Here is a 12,462-nt window from a genome sequence, read left to right as displayed (position 1 = left end):
CAGCTTGTCTACTGATGTTTACTATAAGCCTACTGACTCTCACAGCTATCTGGACTATTCCTCTTCTCACCCTGTCTCTTGCAAAAATGCCATCCCCTTCTCGCAATTCCTCCATCTCCGCCGCATCTGCTCTCAGGATGAGGCTTTTCATTCCAGGATGAGGGAGATGTCTTTTTTTTTTAAATAAAAGAAAGGGGGCTTCCCTTCTTCCACCATCAACTCTGCTCTCAAACACACCTCCCCCATTTCAGGTACATCTGCTCTCACTCCATCCTCCCGCCACCCCACTAGGAATAGGGTTCCCCTGGTCCTCACCTACCACCCCACCAGCCTCCGGGTCCAACATATTATCCTCCATAACTTCCGCCACCTCCAACGGGATCCCACCACTAAGCACATCTTTCCCTCCACCCCCCTCTGCTTTCCACAGGGATCGCTCCCTACACGGCTCCCTTGTCCATTCGTCCCCCACATCCCTCCCCACTTATCTCCCTCCTAGCACTTATCCTTGTAAGCGGAACAAGTGCTACACATGCCCTTACACTTCCTCCCTTACCACCATTCAGGGCCCCAAACAGTCCTTCCAGGTGAGGCGACACTTCACCTGTGAGTCGGCTGGGGTGATATACTGCGTCCGGTGCTCCCGATGTGGCCTTCTATATATTGGCGAGACCCGATGCAGACTGGGAGATCGCTTTGCTGAACAGCTATGCTCTGTCTGCCAGAGAAAGCAGGATCTCCCATTGGTCGCACATTTTAATTCCACATCCGATTCCCATTCTGATATGTCTATCCACGGCCTCCTCTACTGTCAAGATGAAGCCACACTCAGGTTGGAGGAACAACATCTTATATTCTGTCTGGGTAGCCTCCAACCTGATGACATGAACATTGACTTCTCAAACTTCCGCTAATGCCCCACCTCCCCCTCGTACCCCATCCGTTATTTATTTATATACACACATTCTTTCTCTCACTCTCCTTTTTCTCCCTCTGTCCCTCTCACTATACCCCTTGCCCATCCTCTTGGATCCCCCCCCCCTTTTCCTTCTCCCTGGCCTCCTGTCCCATGATCCTCTCATATCCCTTTTGCCAATCACCTGTCCAGCTCTTGGCTCCATCCCTCCCCCTCCTGTCTTCTCCTATCATTTTGGATCTCCCCCTCCCCCTGCCCCTCCCCCTCCCAAATCTCTTACTAGCTCTTCTTTCAGTTATTCCTGACGAAGGGTCTCGGCCTGAAACATCGACTGTGCCTCTTCCTAGAGATGCTGCCTGGCCTGCTGCGTTCAACGGCAACTTTGATGTGTGTTGCTTGAGCTGTGGTGTTTTTTTTCGCGGATTCCATTGTGTTTCTTTGTCTTGTGGCTGCCTGCATGAAGATGAATCTCAAGGTCATAAATGATATACATACGTTGATGATAAATTAACTCTGAACTTTAAAACAACTTTTCAACTGGCCCTGTTTTAAATGACAATGACAAAAACAAAGAAACTTCATAATATTCAGACTTCAAAGAAAGGTTGTTAATGTCTTTTTCTTCCTTTGCTTTCCTTTACAAAGGAATGCTAGAAGTCTGTTAACTAATAGTCAGAGAAGGGTTGTTGATGGATTATTTTCCTTTTCATTTCCTTTTTTTAAAACTTGCAATGGAATGCTAGAAGGTTGTGAGCTAATGGTCAGGGGATTTTAATTCTGATAGTACCATGCGAAGTTGCAGTGACAAAAGTGTGAAAGAGGTGGTGGAAGAAGAATTTCTGCATGAAAAGTATTTGTTGTGCTTGAATGATGCTCAGTCGGTGGTGGTAATGCATTACACTGTTCTGTCAACCACCATTAAACAGAAGAAGATGATTTATAGAATAAGTAATGTTTGTACTTAGAACTATAGCTGCAAGGGAATTCCAAGGAGGATTGACTGAGAAAGAGGCCAGCAACTGCATTTTAGAGTTAAAGCACATTAGTTACAGAGTACAGATACCCTATTACGTAACACTATATGCAGTATTATAAGTCTGCTTGTTTTAAAGTCAGGTGTTTAAAAGAGCCCCGAGTCACATTGCTCTGTGAGCCATATCTGATTTTTCCTATCTGTACAGGTTCAGAAAACAATAGCAGCAGGAGAATTTACCTGCTGTTCATCACTGGAAGATTCACTCTTGTTTTCTAAGAGAGTGTGTGTGTGTGTGTGTGTGTGTGTGTGTGTGTGTGTGTTTTGGAGGGAGTGGTGGGTGGAACCTTGTAGTAAATATAAGTGGGAATGTATGTGTGTGTGAACTTGCGCGTACATGTATGTGCATTTGTGTGAATGCAAATATGACTGTGTGCACACTTGTCTGATTATGTGATTGGGTTTGTGAGAATGTCTATATATGGCATAGGCTGAGAGTTTGACAGTGTGGATGTGTTACTGTATGAAAGTGTACAATAGTTATGTGAGTATGAGACTGTATAAATGAAAATATTGCAAGGATGTACCTTTGTGAGTGAAAGGGTGACTGTATATGCATTTGTACTGTGTTATCAATGTGCGTGAGTATAACATGTTTGTGATTTTGGTTGTTGTGACACTGTGTGTGTGTGTTTTATCACAGTAGTTGCTCAAGCACATTTTACTAAGAAGCAGAGAAGAAATCTTCACCCTGTTAATTTAGCATGAATTATAAACAAGGTCACAACAGTAAAAGAATTAGCCCACCTCAAAGCTGAACCCTAAGCTTTCAGCAGTGTAGTAGAGGTCTATAGGGCAGTCAAAAGAAGGGATGTTTTAAAGGAGAGGTTAAAGCAGGAAGGTGGCAGGGTGGAGATACGTCTCTGCCAAAAGAGGTGTAAGGTGCTTCTTCCCTCTACTAGCCTTCAGGTTACCTTTGGCAAGGAGTAGCACCTGCTTAGCAGCCTCCTGCATTAAGGTCACATAAGGCGTTCAGAGCAGATGGTCATATGAGCAGCTGGTGCATATCACAAGTCCTGGTTATGCGACCATCAATGCCAGGCTGACAACCTCTGAAGAGTATTGATAATGGCTGGGGTAAAGCCACCTCTGTAGAAAAATTTACCAAGAACAATTACAGTCATGGAAAGATCATGATCGCCCACATCATACAACACCACACATAACAATGAATTGTGAAGTGAGTGATGATCATTTCCCATACTACAACCATGACTACACTTCAAACATATTTTAATGATTGTGAAGAGCTTTGCGATGCTCTGCAGCCATATAAAGCGCTAGAGTTAGTTCTATTTTTATTTTCACTGGGATCAGATCCAAATGACTAGATCTCTTTAATAATCATATCATCTCAGCTCCTTGAGATCAGTTTTGCAAGGTAATAAATAGAAGCTATAAAATTTCCAGCCAGCAAAATAAATCCCCAGGACACTGATATTTAAGTGCTCAATACGAGGTGGGAGCCAGCTGAGGATTGATGTCTATCACAAATTAGTGTTAATGGAATAGAAAATGTTACACTGGGTACAAAGCAAAGTTGGAAGAAGCAGTAGTTGTTGGACTCTGAGTATGTAATCCATTTGTCACAATTATTTCTTGCCTATACATTGTCTGAATGATTTAGAGCCAATGACAAACAAATGATTAAATATCCCCTACTGCTTGTTTATGTTGGAAAATGCAGCACACATTACATTAATATCTCATAAATATCAAGGTGATAATAACCAGTTAAATCATTTTACTTACACTCAATGACAGTCGTCTTTCATTGATTCTGTTATAGTTATTATTTTGTGGATTTATTGAGTATGCCTGCAAGGAACTGACTCTCAGGGTTGTATATGGTACTTTGATAATAATTTTACTTTAAACTTTATTAGGTAAACCTGTATACCTGCCTGTTAAGGCAAATATCTAATCAGCCAATCACGTGGCAGCAACTCAATGTTTAAAAGCCTACAGACGTGGTCAAGAGCTTCATTTGTTGTTCAGACCAAGCACCAGAATGGAAAAGATATGTGATCTAAGTGACTTTGACGGTGGAATGATTGTTGGTTCCAGACCGGGGGGGGGGGGGGGGCGCGGTTTGAGTATCTCAGAAGCTGCTGATCTCCTGAGATTTTTTTTTTTTTTTTTTTTTTTTACACACAACAATCTCTAGAGATTACAGAGATTGGTGTGAAAAACATAAAAAACGTCCAAGTAGCGCGAGTTCTGTGGGAGAAAACACCCCGTTAATGAGAGGGCTCAGAGGAGAATGGCCAGACTTTTTCAAGCTGATAGGAAATGCATTAAGAATGCAAATAACCATGAGTTACAACAGTGGTGTGAAGAAATGCATGTCTGAAATAGATCCACATCAGCAGGAGAAGACCATGAACATACAAACGTACAATCAGTAGACACTTTAAGTAACTCTTATACGTACATAATAAAGTGGCCACTGAGTGTGCATTGCCTATAAGCATTGCTTCCCTGTGTATATTCATGTGTGTGGGCTTGCATGGTTCTGTGCCTGAGCAAGTGCATGAGTGGTTGTATATGTATACATGTGCATCTATTGATGTGACTGTATGTTTGTGCAAAATGCGTGATTTTGTTTGTGCATCTGTATATGTATATATGTGATTCATTTTGTATTTGTACTTGAGAGGAAGACTGAATGAGTATGCATGTGCAACTGGGTGCGAAAGACTGCATACATGGGTGTCCTTGTGTGTGCGTGTCCCTGCGTGTCCTTGCGTGTGCGTGTGGAAATGTACTTCTGAATGAGTCCATTTGAACTTGGGTGACTATGAACGTGAAGGCTCATAAAGTGAGCAGACGAGTTAGAGTGTGACTCGTGTGTGTGAGGAAGACACTGAGATCGTATACGTTAGGCTGTATGTATATGTATGAGTGTGTTGTTTGATCATTGTAGGAGCAAACTGAAAGACCATACAGAGTTGCGCTTGAAATAATAGGAAATTCGTTAATAACTTCGATGCAGCCAAAGCTGGTCTACCTGAGCATGAATTTGGTACAGCTTTTAAGATTCAAGATTCAAAGTGCATTTATTATCAAAGTTATGAATTACACAACCTTGAGATTTATCTGCTTACAGGCAGCCACAAGGCAAGAAATCCGAAGGAACCAAATTAAAAAATTAAAGCCAATGCGCAGAGAAAAAGGGGAAAAAAAAAACACGAATCATGCAAACAAAAGAAGCAAGCAACAGCATTCTGAGCCAAATTGAGTACATAGGCCTGAATCCTTGGAGCAGCCAGAGTAGGCCCAAAAGCCTCGGTCTCAGTTCATCATATAGCAGGCAAACTGCCACAAAGCTCGCAGACACGAAGCACGTAACAGCAGGAGCAGAATCACAGCCTCTGCGCTGCAGAGTGAAGAAAGAACATTACCGGAGAGCGACCCCTGCCTCTGTTTACATTCTCAGTTGATGAGATTACCAGTAAAGCTACATGAATTACAGAATGGTGGCTACAGGAAGACTTAATTAAGCAACAGATCAGGTCCTGAAAACAGAATAAAATAAGTATCCACAGGTCTAACAGTAAATGCAGTTTTCTATTAGAACAAAGGGTGGACACTGTAACATAATTAGTGAAGTTCCTGAAACTTAAGAGTTGTCACTGCTGCTTTCCAGGTCTCTACTTTTGTCTATGGTTCCCTGTTATCATGTGAGCAAAATCCACATCACTATTTGCTAGTTATTAGCCCTCAGTCTCTATTCCCCTGCACCTATCATGTATACGTTACTCAGTGGCCATGCCTTTGGATGTGTGTATGCACACTTGTATTGGAGGGTGACCATGTGTGAGGTGAGGAGAATGTAGCAGGTATACCTTTTGTAACTCCCGCAGTCCAGTACCACTTAAGTGTGATAAGTACTTGAGTTGTGCTTGATCCCCGTGGCCTGTAGGACAACACAGCCACTCTTGGAGACTGAGAAAGATGAAGGGGAACAATTTAGGCCACCGCTAAAAGAAATTAATAGAGATAACATGGAGAGGAAAAAAATGGCAGTGTCGAGTGGGTTGAAAGGCTGTAATTTAATTTAAAGGTTGAGATCATCCATAAAACCTGCTTCATGCCATCATCTGAATATCCCAATTAAATTAGCATCTCATTATTTCCCCAGCTATCTGTTACTCAACTGGCTTTTATTGATTCATCAATTCCATATCGGATGAGAAAACGTGTAGAATTGGCACAACTCAATTTAAAATGAATAATCTATAAAAAATAAACCTTTCAGATTCATAATCAAAACCAGATTCATATTAGCATATGTCATGAAATCTGTTGCTTTGTGGCAGCAGTAAGTGGCAATACATTATAAAACACCTATAATTTTCATTAAGAAATATGTATGATTTTTAGTTTTAGGCACATATATACAAAGGTTTCAAAGGTACATTTAATGTCAGAGAAATGTATGCAATATACATCCTGAAATGCTTTTTCTTCACAACCATCCACAAAAATAGAGAAGTGCCCCAAAGAATGAATGACAGTTAAATGTTAGAACCCCAAAGCCCCCCCAGCTCCCCTTCCTCCTAAGCGTAAGCTGCAGCAAGCAATGATCCTCCCTCCCCCCACCAGCAAAAAAAAGCATTGGCACTCACCATCGAGCACTCAAGTGTGCAGCAAAAGCAACAGCAAAGACAGACTCCAAAGACTACGCATTCACCTGGTATTTGACATACCACAGGTTCTCTCTCTCCCTAATAAAGGAGAAAGAGATGACTCTGTTTTCACAGCAAGAATGGAGACATAACAACCCGCTGGTTTACGATGTTAAAAGTCATACCCTACAGCTAGGGTACCTAAGGCCTTTTCACAGTATTGCAGTATTGCATTGTACTGCTGCAGCAAAATAAAACAAATTTTGTGACACACATGAGTGATGATAACTCTGATTCTGATGTGGGTCTTTATTGTGGACTGAGAGTGGGAAGGGGGCAGGGAGAGGGCAAATCATGATTGGGAAAAGGGGAAGGGAGAGGGGAGGGAGCAGGAAGCACCAGAGAGACATTTTGTAATGATCAGTAAACCAATTGTTTGGAATCAAATGACCTTCCCTGATGTCTCAGGGCTGGGTGTGTCTGCACCCACGTCAACCCTTGCCCCTTACCCTCCTTCTCTGTCACCTGTCCTACACCCTCACCACTCCCAGCATCCTTTGCTCCCACCAGACTTAAATTTGCTCTCTGCTCCACATTGACAAATAGAGCACTGTGCAAAAGTCTTAGGCACTATAGCTATATATATATATATATATATATATATATATATATATATATATATATATACACACCTAAGACTTTTGCACAGTACTGTAAATAATTAAATTAGACAAGTAGTGCAAAAAGAGAACAAAAAAAAGAATAGTGAGGTAGTGTGGAATGGTTCATTGTCCGTTCAGAAATTTGATGGCAGAGGGAAAGAAGGTGTTCCTAAACACTGAGTGTGTGTCTTTAGGTTCTTGTTAGAATCAGTTTGTTTCTTGAGAAAATAATTGCATAGTCTCTGTAACTGAACAATGGCTGTAAGTGCCTTTAATCAAACCTTTCACCGGTACTAATACAATTCTCCTCACCTTCTAGCTTGACAATTAAGTTATTCTCAAATGAAGTCTATAATTGGTCTTGCTAGACTTAACAAGTTAGCTTTGTCAACACAGGCATTCATACTGTACACAGCAACAAACAATCCAAGATTGCAGCAGTTTCTTGTGCCTCAACCAGGAGAAAATCTGCAGATGCTGGAAATCCAAGCAGCACACACAAAATGCTGAAGGAACTCAGCAGGTCAGGCAGCATCTGTGGAAAAGAGTAAACAGTCAACGTTTTGGGCCGAGATCCTTCATCAGAACGGGAAAGGAAGGGGAGAAGTCAGAATAAGAAAGTGGGGTGTGGGGAGGAAGAAGTATAAGGTGGCAGGTAAACTGGGAGAAGGGGATATGGTGAAGTAAAGAGCTGGGAAGTTGATTGGTGCAAGAGTTACGGGGTATCAGAGAGTATAGAAGACATTGGAATAAAGGGAATGGAAAGGAGCACCAGAGGGAGGTGATGGGCAGGTAAGGAAATAAGGTGAGAGAAGGAAAAAGGAATGGGGAATGGTAAGGGAGCGTGGGTGGGAGTATGTCTAGTTCTTTTCACTGGTAGACATCTGTGGACAAGTGAATTTTGTCATGAGCAACACACACAAGATGCCAAAGGGACTCAGCATGTCAGGCAGCATCTCTGGAGAGGAACGAACGGTCGATGTTTCGAGTTGAGAAACTTCATCAGTCAATCAGTCCTAATGAAGGGTTTCAGCCCAAAACGTTGATTGCTATTCCCCTCTATAGATGCTGCCCAACCTGCTGAGTTCCTCCAGCATTTTGTGTGTGTTGTTCTGGAATTCCAGCACCTGCAGAATCTCAAACAAAAGAAAATCAGCAGATGCTGGAAATCAAAGTTATACACACAAAATGCTGGAGGAACTCAACAGGCCAGACAGTACCTATGGAAAAGAGTAAACAGTCGACGTTTTGGGCTGAGACCCTTCATCAGGACTCTGCAGAATCTCGTTGTGTTTTTATCATAAGTCCAGTGACCAGTGCATAATGCACTCACGGCCTTTAGGTAATATTGAGACTACCTCTGACACAAATATACCAGAGGAAAAGATTGGTTTGTCCATTATGTATCAATTGAAACTGGAGTTTCAGAACCTTGTGATACCTTAACCATTATTAAAATAGAGAACATACAGCATTCAGAATAAGGTGGATGAACTCATGGCGTAATGACAGATTGGTCAGTACAACGTTGTGGGCATCACGGAGCTGTAGCTGAAGAAGGATTAACTTCAAAGAATATACTTTGTATCGAAAGGATAGGCAGGAAGGCATAGACGGTGGTGTGGTCTGTTGGCAAGAGATGCAATTACATCTTTAGAAAGAGGTGACGTAGAGTCAGAAAATGCTCATTCTTTGTGGCTGGAGTTAAGAAACTGCAAGGGTAAACAAAAACACCATGGGTATTATATATAGGCCTCCAAATAGTAGTCAGGATGTGGAGTTGAGATTGCAAAGGGAGCTGGAAAGGACATGTAATAAGGGTGATGACACAATTGTAATAGGGGACATCAATGTGCAATGAGATTGGGAAAATCAGGTTGGTGTTGGATCACAAGAGAAGGAATTTGTTGAATGTCTACGAGATGGCTTTTTAGAGCAGCTTATGCTTGAGCCTACTCAGGGTAAGACTGTCTCAGATTGGGTGTTGTGTAATAATACAGCTCTTATTAGGGAGCTTACTGTAAAGGAACATTTAAGAGGCAGCGATCATAATATGATTGAATTCATATCGCAATTTGAGATGGAAAAGCATAAGTCACAGGTATCAGTATCACAATGGAATAAAGGAAATTACAGAGGCATGAGAGAGGAGCTTGCCCAGGTAGATTGGAGGAGGAAACTGGTGGGGATGACGGCAGAGCAGAGATGGCTGAAGTTTCTGGGAGTAGCTCACAAGGCACAGGATAGGTATGTCTCACAGAAGAAGTTCTCAAATGGCAGGGGTAAACAACTGTGGCTGACAAAGGAAATTAAGGACTGCAAAAAGCCAAGGAAAGGGCACAAAAGGTAGCAAAAGTGAATGGGAAGTTGGATGATTGGGAAGCTTTTAAAATCCAACAAAAGGCAACTAAAAAACTATAGGAAGGGAAAAGGCGAAATACGAGGGCAGCCGAGTCACTAATATAAAGCAGGATATGAAAATATTTTTTCATTTATATAAAGAGTAAAAAGGGAGGTGAGAGTTAATATTAGACCACTGGAAAATTATGCTGGTCAGGTAGTAATGGGAGACAAAGAAATGGCAGAAGGATTTAATTGGTGCTTTGCATCTGTCTTCACTGTGGAAGACACTTGCAGAGTGCCAGAGTTTTGAGAGTGTCAGGGACCAGGAGCGAGTGCCATTGCTCTCAAAACAAAAAGAAAAAGTACCAGGCACACTGAAAGGTCTTAAGGCAGATAAATCACCTGGACCAGATGGATTAAATCCTAGAGTCCTGAGGGAAGTTGCTGAAGAGATAATGGATGCATTGGTCATGATCTTTCAAGAATCACTTGATTTTGGCATGGTCCCAGAAGACTGGGATTTGCAAATGTTACTCCATTCAAGAAGGGAGGAAGGCAAAGAAGAGGAAATTATAGACCAGATAGCCTAACGTCGAGAAAGCCCTTTTGGCAGCTGATGGAGTAACATCGTTTTAGATTGCTCCTACCCTATTTACTTTATTGTCTCCTACTGTTTTTCTTTGAAACCTCATTATAATCCTTTAATACCACTCTACTATGGCTGGGAAAAGAACAGAAGCTTCTGCAAAAGAAAGGTAAACAGAAGATTAATCCCCAGTCACTTTGGATTCAATCAGTGACTTCCTTATATGGCAAAAATCAGAATTTTCTGAGGAGTTTCAATGACTTAATTGCAAATTGGATATAATCCAACAAACTTTAACTGAGCATGAGAACTGAATTCAGGAAAATACTGCAAAGTTGGTGACACTTGAAGAGGATGTTGGAGATACAATTAAACTCTGCAAAGAGTTATCCTTATCCAATAAAAAACTGATGAAAAAGATTATCAATCGAGAAAATAGAAATAATTTGTGAATTCTGGGTCTTGAAGAATTTACAATAAAGGATTTAAACCATTCCTTCGGTTTCCCGCCTGTCTGAGTATTGTTTTGAAGAACAGATTGCAAAAAAGAATAAAGTCGGTTGAAGACGCAAAAGAGTTTCTGAAGGCTGAAGTCTAAAACTGTTATATTTCTTATTTGATCAATTTTTTCTTCTGTTAATATGACTTTGAAATAAGGTTTCAATAAGCTTACATTTTGGCTGTTCATACATTGTTTTGTTATTTATTTGATTTTTTTATTATATCCCTTTTTGAGGCATTATTTCAATATAGCTTTCTTTGAATTTGTTTAAATTGATCCTTTTATATTTTCGAATACTGAGTTATTTTTCTTTTTATGTTGTGTCTTGGTAGGGACAAACGAACCTTGAAGGACCGGAGTTCCTGTCAACAGGATTTTTTGGGGAGAGAACTTTTTAGTTGTTAGCTCGCTGACTGTCTGTTGGTCAGCCTTCTGGCTTTAGGTGGGGGAGGAACTAGGGCCTATTTCTCTCTGGGAGCTGTGTTGGGTTGATTATATGATTGTCTGTTTGACTACCTTACCTTACGGTTTGCTTTCTAGTTTTAATAATTTATGGCCAGATCTTTTAATTACATGATGAATTGTATTTGAAATGGTTCAAAATATTAACTTATTTAGCTTGAATGTGAAAGGCTGAATCATCTCATTAAATGGAATTAAGTGTTTGCTTATATTAAAAAATTAAAAGCACCCATTATTTTCTTACAACAAACACACATAAGCAGCTGTGATATCTTACGGTTTTATACTCGGTGGAAGGATATACAATTCCATTCTTCATTTAATGCAAAATCATGTGGAGTTTAGATTTTTGTAGATAATACAGTTTTCTTTGTTCAGCATAAAGTTGTTTTGGATCCTAATGATCAATTTGTTACTGTATCAGGGAGTTAAACAGTAAGTTGATTGTTTTTGCTAATGTATATGCCCCCAATGTAGAACGCCTATTTTCGTTTTTACCAGATTTGCGTACTTACTCTCTTGTGATGGGAGGAGATTTTAACTGCTGGTTAGATCCAGTATTAGATCGCTTGTCTGTCAAACCAGCCACACTTAATAAATCAGATTTGTTTATCCAATCCATTCTAACTAAATGTGGTATAGTTGATGCTTGGCATTTTCTTCATCCAACAGACGGAGTATTCTTTTTTCTCTCATGTCCATCATTCTTATACAAGGATTGATTTTTATTGACAGTCAAATGATTCCATTGGTTCAATTGATCGAATATAAAGAGATTGCCATTGCTGACCACTCTTCTGTGCTTCTATCTTTAAATCTTCCTGGTCCTATCCTTATGAGTAGATTTTGGCAATTTAATTTAACTTTGTTATCTGATGACGACTTTGTAAAATTTATGGAGAATCAAATTACTCTTTTTTTGAAGAAAATACGTTGGAAGAGATGTCCAGTCTTATTATATGAGATACTTTTAAAGCATATATCCGGCATCAAATTATTTCTTACACTGAAAACATAATTTAAAAAGTTAATAAAGAGAACCGAACTAGCTAATCAGTTAAAACAACTGGATCATAAATATGCTTTGCTACCCGATCCTGAAACGTATAAGAGACGTATCGAAACCAAAACTAAATATGATCTTCTTTTAACGTATCCAATCGAAAGCCAGATCTTAAAAGATAGAAGTCAATTTTATATTCACGAAGATAAAACTGGTAAGCTACTAGCTAATCAATTGAAGCCATTTATAGCCAAGCGGCAAATTAAAGAAATACGTAAAATTAATAGGGACATGACAACTGACCACTTTGAAATTAATGACACT

This window comes from Mobula birostris, chromosome 5 (assembly GCF_030028105.1).
Source record: "Mobula birostris isolate sMobBir1 chromosome 5, sMobBir1.hap1, whole genome shotgun sequence".
NCBI classification, from domain to species: Eukaryota; Metazoa; Chordata; class Chondrichthyes; order Myliobatiformes; family Myliobatidae; genus Mobula; species Mobula birostris.
Note: the sequence above shows the minus strand (reverse complement) of the source record.